At 54.6% G+C, this 8955-nt stretch overlaps 1 long non-coding RNA gene across 1 annotated transcript in view; it reads left to right on the top strand.

Moving 5' to 3' along the window:
- LOC146766683 (uncharacterized) overlaps positions 1-8523 on the top strand; it is a 50920-nt gene extending 42397 nt beyond the window's left edge. Inside the window, exon 2 of the long non-coding RNA XR_014957407.1 lies at positions 2744-8523. This is a non-coding gene — a long non-coding RNA (uncharacterized LOC146766683). The remainder of the gene's footprint in view (positions 1-2743) is intronic.
- Positions 8524-8955: the final 432 nt, after the last annotated feature.

Raw genomic sequence — 8955 nt, 5'->3', positions numbered from 1 at the left:
GTGAGTGCAGTCCTGGGGAGGGAGCTGGTGGGCACCCAGTCTGGCCTTATACCTGGCAGGGATGTGGGAAAAGCTGGGATTACTGCAGGCTGACCTTGGGGAAGTGCAGACTTGGCCAGGGATCCCACTAATGGCTTGTACTGCCCGTTGGTTTTGCTGTCACTTCTCCACCCTCTTCTCCTCTTCCTCCCTGGGTCTCAAGCCCGGTGGGAGCAGGACTCCCCAAGCCTCCAGGGTGGGATGTCCCCAGCTACATGGGAGTCAGGGATTCCTAAAGTGAGCTCTGTTGGTTTGGGGGCAATGCTGGCAGCCTGGGCACACACCTGCCCTTCCCTCTGCATGGGCAGGTGGCAGTGAGCCCGAGGGTCTTGGCAGACCCAAATTCTCAGCTCCTGGTGCAAGATGGGAGGGGGACAGTGGGGGGTTGGCAGCAGGGGTGAGGCAGCTGGACAGGGACGACCTGACAGCAACAGGGTCTGGTGGCTCCCGGCTGTTTTCGCAGGGAGCACCGTGAGGTGGGAGCCACCCATCCACGCTGCACCCATGGGCAGGAAGCACCCAGCTGGGAAATGCCTGGCTGGGTGCCCTGCCCACAGAGCAGCTCAGGGCAGCCCCTTCCCACAGCAGCACTCCCAGGACAGCCCCACATCGGGCAGCAGCCAGGACAGCACCCACTGGCACAGCACACACGACCCACTGCCCCTGAGGGGGCTCTGGCTGCTGCACGAGCTGGCACCTCAAGAGTGGGGTGTGGGTGATGCTGTGCAGCCAGAGGGTGCCTGTCCTCCCAGTGCACCTCCTGCACCCCTGGGCTCTGCTCCTGTTGCTCCCAGCTGGGTGAGGGACAGCTGCTCGCCCTGGGACCTGTCAGTCCAGGCTGCTTCCAGGAATGTTCTGCGCAACGCTGGGGCACAGTGACTGACAGTGCAAAAGACCCAGCCCATACAGCTTTTTGGCAACGCATTTTTGGCCAGAGCATCCTGAAGCAGCCCCTTTAAAACATGGGACACAGTGTCCATGCTCCTCAGCTGGCTTTGTGGCTGTCCTCTTCCTCCCACTTTCCTATTCCAAGAGGGATCTGCAGCCGTGTTTGGTTTTGCAGTCCATGCTCTGGATTTATTGCTTCCAGGTCTTCATGTGTTTGTTCACGAAATGAAAGACGGCAGGGTGAGCCTGCTTTCTGCTCCTCTGGCCGGCCTTCTGCAGCCCACAGGGGATCTTTCATTCTCAGATGATGCCTCCCCTCACGTCTCACAGGCACCCAGACACTGCCAGAGTGGGGGACAGAAGTTAAACCTGTGCCCTGGGTGTCAAGGTGACGCGGGGGAAGGCGCTGGTATGAGCTGTGCACTCCCAGGCACTGCAGACCGTGCTGGGTACAGCGCCGGGGCACACGGCCCCTGTCTGGGTGTGCTCCGGTTGTCCCCTGTCCCCAGGCTGCCGCTCCCCTTCTGCTGTGGCCGGAAGACATGAGCTCCCCATTAAAGGATATTTCAACCAGACGGAGGGGCTGCGGCAGCCGGGGGAACGCGCAGCAGGAGGAGACGGGGACAGGACGCCTGAGAGAGCGGAGGAGAAGCTAATTTACGCTGGAATGTAAATACAGCAGCAGCACGCTGCTCCGCAGGGCGTGTCACCCCCTCCTGCCTCTGGAACACGGGTTCCAGCTGCCCGGGACGGCTCAGGCCACATCCCAGCCGTGCCAGAACCTGCATCTCACCTGGGCGCTGCGCAGGGGCGAGGAGGAGGAGGAGGAGGAGGAAGAGGAGGAGGAGGGTCAGGGGCTGGTGCAGCCGCCTGGTGCCACTGCTGCTGCTCCTGCCGTCCGCGCTGAGGTACCACAGGTTACATCCACTGCGGAGCGATGGAGTCTCAGCCTTCCCTAATAATCCTAAGAATCAATAGCAGTGTCACGGATGTGCAGAACAACAGCTCCGAGTTGAGAGGGGAACTTCTCAGCAGGATTAACTCTGAAACCTAGTGACAACACTTCAAGTATCTGTGCTATCTATGTCCCTGCTGCTCGTTCCAGCAGATAGTTCTTACTAATGAGCTTTACTCAACAGCACTAGATTTGTCTGTAAGAGCAAATTCCAGGGATCAAAAAATAAGGTTTAAGATGCAAATATTCTGTGAGACATCGAGATTTAAATGCATTTTTTTTCTTTTGTTCGTTACTCCAGGGATAATTTTTAAAAGAAGCAAGGAGAGATCCTCTGGAATGTGAGAGAAAAAAATTTAGAAGAAAAGACCAAATAACATAAAATCACAGGTTTAGTTTTGGTTGGTTTAGGGTTTTTTTAGCTTATAACCATGGAATTTGGAAAAGTTCCCTTCTGTTCACCCGGGGCAATGTAAGCACAGATGCCCCCCATGGGGAGCAGGTCAGGCTCATCCCCTCCTCTCCGGTTACAGAATAGCGTTGGGGAGGCCATGGGCATGCTGGTGGGTGCCAGGACTGGTGGCACAGGGTGAACCCCAGCCAGCCACCTCACTGCCCAGGGCAGAGGAAGCTCAGCAGATGGGTGGTCTGTGGCAGGTGACAAAGAGACTCAAATAAATCCCTAAAATGTCCAACCCGTGCTGGTAGTGGGTTCCCCCTCTGTCCCAAGGTTGGACCCCAGTGCAGGGACCTGATCTCAGACACAGATGCTGGGAGAATTCACACCCCAAGACAGGTTGTTTCTCAGTTTTCTTTAATCTTCCACATGACTCTTTTTTTTTTTTTCTTCTTCCTTTTGAGGCAGGAGTACTAACTGCTAAGGATGCATATGGAATTTGAATATGAATGATAAGAACAGCTGTGTATATCTATTATGAATGAACATAAACAGAAATGTATAAACTGAGATTTTTGGGGCTTTTGGAAGAATTAGTGCCTTTGTTCCTGGATTTTTTTCCTATCAAAGTTTGAACCAAAGCCCATTAGCCTGGACTTTCCCGCAGCCGACCAAGCCAGGAGCTTCATTTCGTCCTGGCTCTGAGCCATGCTGAATTCTCCTCAACAGCTCAGTGAGCCCTAATCCTAACAAATTTACCCAGAGAAGTGGGTCTCTTATTACACAGTCTAATTTGAATGCTTTCCAAGGTTAATTTCAGCTCCCTCTCCCTCTCCAAACACGCCTGCCCCTCCAGAGCCAGCTCCCCCCTTCCCCAGCTCCCCCCTGGCTCCCTGTGAGCGCCAGCCTGGGGGGAGCAGCCCCCTTCACCACCGAGATGGTTTTTAAACGAGAAAATAATGGGACGTGTGTCCCTGGGTCCGGACTCTGCCTGGAGGGTTTCTTAATGCCGAGCGACTTCCTCCGCAAATTAATTGCAACTTTCGTTGGGCGAAAATAGCCCTGGAAGCCCCTTCCCCACAGGCTCTTCCGCACGTGATATTGCTGAGTTCATCAGCGGATTCCTACGACTCTGCTCTTTCCTTCCTGCCCCCAGCGTGCTGGTGACCCACCCGGCAGGAGCATCGCTGCCACCCGGCTGGGACAGCCCTGGCTCCTGCTTTGCAACAGACTGTGCAAGAAAACCTCAGCGTGGGGAAACTGAAACCTGGCCCAGTGCGGGGAGCAGCTGTCAGATGCATTAGGGGAGGGATAGAGAAGGAGCCAGCTATGCCTGGTGGACAGCGATTGCAGGAGAGGGGCGGTGGCGTGGCAGGGGTCCACAGCAGGGGGTTAAAAGGGACACAACAAGGGGCAGTGGGTTTAGACTGAAAGAGGGTCATATTAGATTAAATATAAGGAGTTAGTTTTTTTACATTGTGAATGGTAAAACACTGGCACAGGCTGCCCAGAGAGGTGGTGAATGCCCCACCCCTGGAAAGCCTGGCTGGATGGGGCTCTGACTATCTGAACTGGCTGAAGATCCCCCTGCCCATGGCAAGAGGGTTGGACTAAATGGCATTTAAAGGTCCAACCCAAACCATTCTATGACTCTATAAAAGGAAAGGTTAAGTGGAAAAATTATACAGAGGAGCCAGGAGCCCACCTCACCCATCAGCCCACCTGGATGTGGCCCCAGGGATAATTTCTGCTGGCTTTTATCTGCAAGAAGCAGAGACTTGCCCCACCAGCTGGGCCTGGGGGGTTGTGCTGGGTCATGGTAGGTGTGGAATGGCAACTCTGCAGCCCTGGGACAGGGGTTTTCCACATGTCCTCAGGCAGTGAGGTCCCAGGTGCATGGAGCAGAGTGCTGTGCCTGTCTCCCAGCTGCCATGGAGCTGAGATTCACCCTGCTTACTCTCCTCCCCTTTCCTCACATTTTTCTTCTTTATACTTAGTTAATGCTTTTATATTTGCTCACTCTGAGCATCACAGGTAGTGCAATATTTCATCACCCTGTCAGGAGATGGGGCAGGGAAGGGGTTGGGGATGTGCCCTGTGCCAGGGTGGCTGAGCTGGGCTGGAGTGCCAGTGGGATGACAACGCTGCTGGGCTCTTCCTGTCAGTGGTTCCATGAAGATGTCCTCTCTGAAGTGCCTCCACAGGTCACGTCTTCTGCTGTCACATCCTGTGCCTGCTCCCTGTCCCTCGAAGCCTTGCAGCCCAGCAGTCACCTCAGTGAGTGGATACCCATGTCTGATGATTTTGCTCCAGGCGTACGAGCTGCACGTATCAAAGCTGAGCCATGTCCTGTCTCCTGGCTGTTCCTGCCTCTCTCAGCCTGGGAATCCTGGCTGCAGGGTGTTTGCACTGCTTCCCCAGCACTGTGCAGTGTGCTGGATTTGGGGTGCCAGCTTCAGGGTGAGGGGTACCCCAGGGCAGGTCTCTGGGGTGCAGGTTGGAAGGGCCAGCACAGACACAGCCCTATCTGCCAGGAGGATGCTGGTCATTGCTGTAAGGTCAGCTTTAAATAATGGGAATAATAAAAATAAGGCTGCCTGGAGGAAAGGAGAGAGAACAAACTGAATACTAATGAGGTTGCATGGACACACCAGCATGACCATTCACAGAAATAATTTTAAAAAAAGAAAAAAAAGCATTGAGTTTAGATCAAAGTATTTGGGACACAGCAGCCAAGGCACAATCCCACAAGGACACCCTGGGATAGGACATCCCCGCTGAGATCCCACATCCATGAGCTGCTCCTGCACTGTTGTGCTAGGGAAGGTTCAGGGCAACCCTTGACTACAGATGGTGTGGGAAAAGAGCCCAAAGGATTGAGGGAGATGCTGCTTCATTCAGGATGGGAATTGCTATCTTGTCACCAGCTTTACTGCAACTGGTGCAGTGCCTGGTGTGAAGGGGCAGAACATTTGCTTTTATGGATGGCCAAAATTTACCAAGTTGTAGTGGCAAACACTGAAAAAGGAAGTTTTAGAAGGGAAATTAAACATTAATATTTCAGGGCTTAAGGCAATCCTCAGTGCAAAGGCAGGAAAGTAATTAGTGTTGTAGATGGGGAAATAACCAGCATAAATGGAAGTGGGGCGAGTGCAGGTTCAAGGGGCCGCAAGGAGGAGGATGGGCAAGGGCTCTCCAGGAGATAGCAAGGAATGAGCCTGGAGGCTCTCAGGAATCCCCCCCAGCACACCAAGCCCCAGCAGCACCGTATTTCAGGGGGGGCTGTGCTGCAATAACCCAGCCCTCCTCCTCCTCCTTGCCTTGGCTCCGCTGGCCACAGGCCAGGTGAAACGCTCCCCCGAGCACGGCGGGGACTGGTCCAACCCCGCACAGCTCCAATTATCCCTGGCTGGAGACTTTCCAGGAATCCCATCCCCTCTCCCTCCACCGACCCTGCCTCCCCCAGCCTCCCCCCCCTCAAAGCAATTTGACTTTTATAGTAATAACTTCTGAACCCTGGACTGGGGCCGTGCCAAGGAAAGCAGCAGAAAACAATGTGATGGGCCTCGGCAGGCGCGGAAACTCCAGCGACCGAGACCAGCCCTAAAATAACTTTTGAGTGATGGTTATTTATTCTGGGAGAAAGTTCGTTCATTCACAATTTGGAGGGGAGATAAATGAGGGCGGGCTGGGGCTGCACAGCAGCAGCACGCCGTGGCTGTGGATGCAGGGCGCCTGCAGCGCCAGGGCAGCCAGCTCACCGTGCTCCTTCTGCCCATGTCCTGCTGGAAAACCCTTTTTAAAAATATTTGGGTTCATCTGAAAGCCCTGGGCTCAGGTGGAGGAGTCCAGCTCGAGGCTGGGGGTCTGCATGTGCCACCAGGTGCAGGGGGCTGCACTTTCTGTGTTTGTGCCTGCACACGTTTCAGCTTCCCCAGGCACGCTGGTCAGCATGGCTGTGCCCCCTGCCACTGGCTTGCACACCTGCACCTGGGCTCTGCACACTGAAGCCATCGTTGTCCAGTGGGCAGCAGGTGGTGCAGGCAAACTCCAGGCAGGAACAGCATCCTGCTGCCAGTTCTGTTGAGAATCAGTGTGTGCATGGCAGCTGTCAGCCCACATCAGCTGGGCAAGCAACAAGTGGTGCAACCTCAGTAGTTCTGCAGCTCTGAGCTGCCACAGCTTCCCTGCAATGCACAGGAGCTGAAACAGAGCTCCCAGAGGAGCCTTGAGCAACCTGGGTAACCCTGGGTGCTTCTGAATTGGGGACACTTCAAAGGAGGCAGCCAGCCAGCCTGTAGCACTGCCACGTGTCTGCTCGTGCAAGTGCTTCGTGGTCCCTGTCACTGCAGGCTGGGCACTCATCAGGATCTGGAGTGCAGTGGTGACTGCCAGACAAGACTCAGGGTGTCTGTGTTATCCTTGGGGTGGATGGCTGGGATCCCTTGGCAGATTTGGAGAAAAAGTGCTGGGAAAACCTGGTGTCTTCCTGCTGGGTGACAGGGGTGACAGAGACCTCACAGCGTGGCTCTGTGGGCAGCTGGGTAGGAGAGGGACAGACAGTGACTTGAGGGCCTTACCAGCTTTGTGTGTGGATCATCTCCAAGAATGATACACATCCAAGACTACCTGTCCACAAGCATCTCAGGAGCAAGGCACCATGCCACAGTGACAAGGGACAGCATTGCCATCATCACCTACCCTGCACATCAGATCTTGGAGAGTGCGCTGCTCTGGAGTGAGAGACGCCACCACATCCCCTCCCACCAAGAGAACAACTGCACTTGCCTGGGTCACCCCTCTCCTCCTACTGCCTCCAGGCTGGAGGACCTTGCTGAGTGCCACCAAATATTTTTGCTTTGGAATGACATGTGGCCACACTGGAGTTGGGGACCTGGAGCTGCAAAAGGGGATGATCCAGTGCTGTCCTTTGCAGAGTGAGGAGGGCACCACTTTGTGTTTAGCAGCACAGTCACTCTGGCGCTGGAGGAACTGTCACCCGGCCGCCCTTGCGTGGCGACAGCAGGGTAAATGCGGGGTCACACACGGGGCAGGAGCAGCCCCTGGCCACGCTGGCCAGCACACACAGCTTCCTCCATGGCACGGTGCCCACGCCGGTGAGACTGGCCCTGCTGGGCCACATCCCTCATCCTGCCAGGCAGGAAAGGCTCCGGCCCCTCGCTCCTCCTCGCCTCTGAACATCCCCTGCCCTCTGCCCCGCCACCGCTGTGGACAGCCCCGTGCTTGCCAGATGATTTCCAGCCTCGCTGCTCTTCGGGCTGTCTGAGCAGCTCGTGATCTTGGCAGGCAGCTCAGAGTCCTACCAGTTATCATCACAATGATTATTTGTGTCTTCCCAGCTCAAAAGGGCTTTCCTCTTACCTCGTCCCCGGCTGGCCTCAAGCCAGGTGGGACTGTGGATGGAGAAAGAGGAGAGGGCAGCATCCTGCACTGTCAGAGCAGGGGACTGTAGTGGCATGCAGGAGATGGGACAGAGGGGAGGACAGATATTGTTCCTCCTCCTGAATACTCAGGCTGGAAATCAACACCCTCTTGGTTAATTCATTAGCTTTGATTAGAAGCTCTGAAGCTCGGACCAGCTAATGGGCTCCCTCCCTCTGGTTAATCTCCAAGAGTTCAGCAAGGTTACCTGAACCAGGAATGGTGAGGGAAGGATGGGGATGAGTGCAATTGAATTAGGAAGCTGTTAAATTAAGAAGTCAAACTGAGCCAAAACACGGCCATTGCAAAATGTTCCCATGGCTAAAACATGGGGTAGAGCATTATTAAAGCACAGGGCAGAACACAGCACTGTGGTTGCACTCATCTGGGTCGGGGCTGGGGGCTGGGGCAGCAGGTCCCTGTGGACACCAGCCCAGCCTGGGATTTGGGGTCGTATTTGCCAGCTCCATCCCATGCAGATCCCTTCACCAATACCTTAATCTCCCTACGTGGGCTGCATCTTCCTCCAAGTGGAGGTTCCTCTGCAGCCTGGATTTTGTTGTTGATTAAATTAGCTCAGCAGTAACCTATTTGTGATGATGATGTGAGGTAGCAACCTTCAGTGTTTCCATTAAAATATACATGTATATATTTGTTTTCTGCGGTTATGAATGTAATTCCACAATCCACCGAGGAGCCAGTAATTTTCTGGCTGAGGTGGGAAGTTGCTGACATCTTGTGATACATGACAAGATTGATTGTATTTGCTTACCCTTTAACCTAATAAAGAAAAATAATGTTCCTTAGTCTCACTAATTCTCTATAAACTTGGACATTGCTTTAAATCAGATGGAAGAGCAGGCACTGAACCGTATCATTGCTGGGGCAGAAATCTTGCTCCCCAGGCCCTCCCCAGTTCCCAGAATAGGGGGACCAATTTGGCAGCATTGTCCCCAAGAGCACCCAGCACCTCTGGGTCTGAGAGGACTGTGGTGGTCGTGGCAGGGAGGTGGCCTCTGCACCCTGTTCATCCTGCTGGCTGGGAAAGCATTAACCAATTTACTGCTAATCGTGTTATCACCAGCCCATCTGAGCAGCTGCTGGGGCAGCACAGGCCAAAGCAAACACAGCCCAGTGCCCTGAGGACGCGGAGCAGTCAGAGGCAGCTGCGCCTACTCTCGGGTTTCCAGGTCCCATATCTCCCACCGCAGTGGTCCAGTTGGCCTCTGGAAGG

Source organism: Lonchura striata, chromosome 9 (assembly GCF_050655825.1).
Source record: "Lonchura striata isolate lonStrDom1 chromosome 9, ASM5065582v1, whole genome shotgun sequence".
Lineage (NCBI taxonomy): Eukaryota > Metazoa > Chordata > Aves > Passeriformes > Estrildidae > Lonchura > Lonchura striata.
This window is presented reverse-complemented; position numbering and strand designations above follow the sequence as displayed.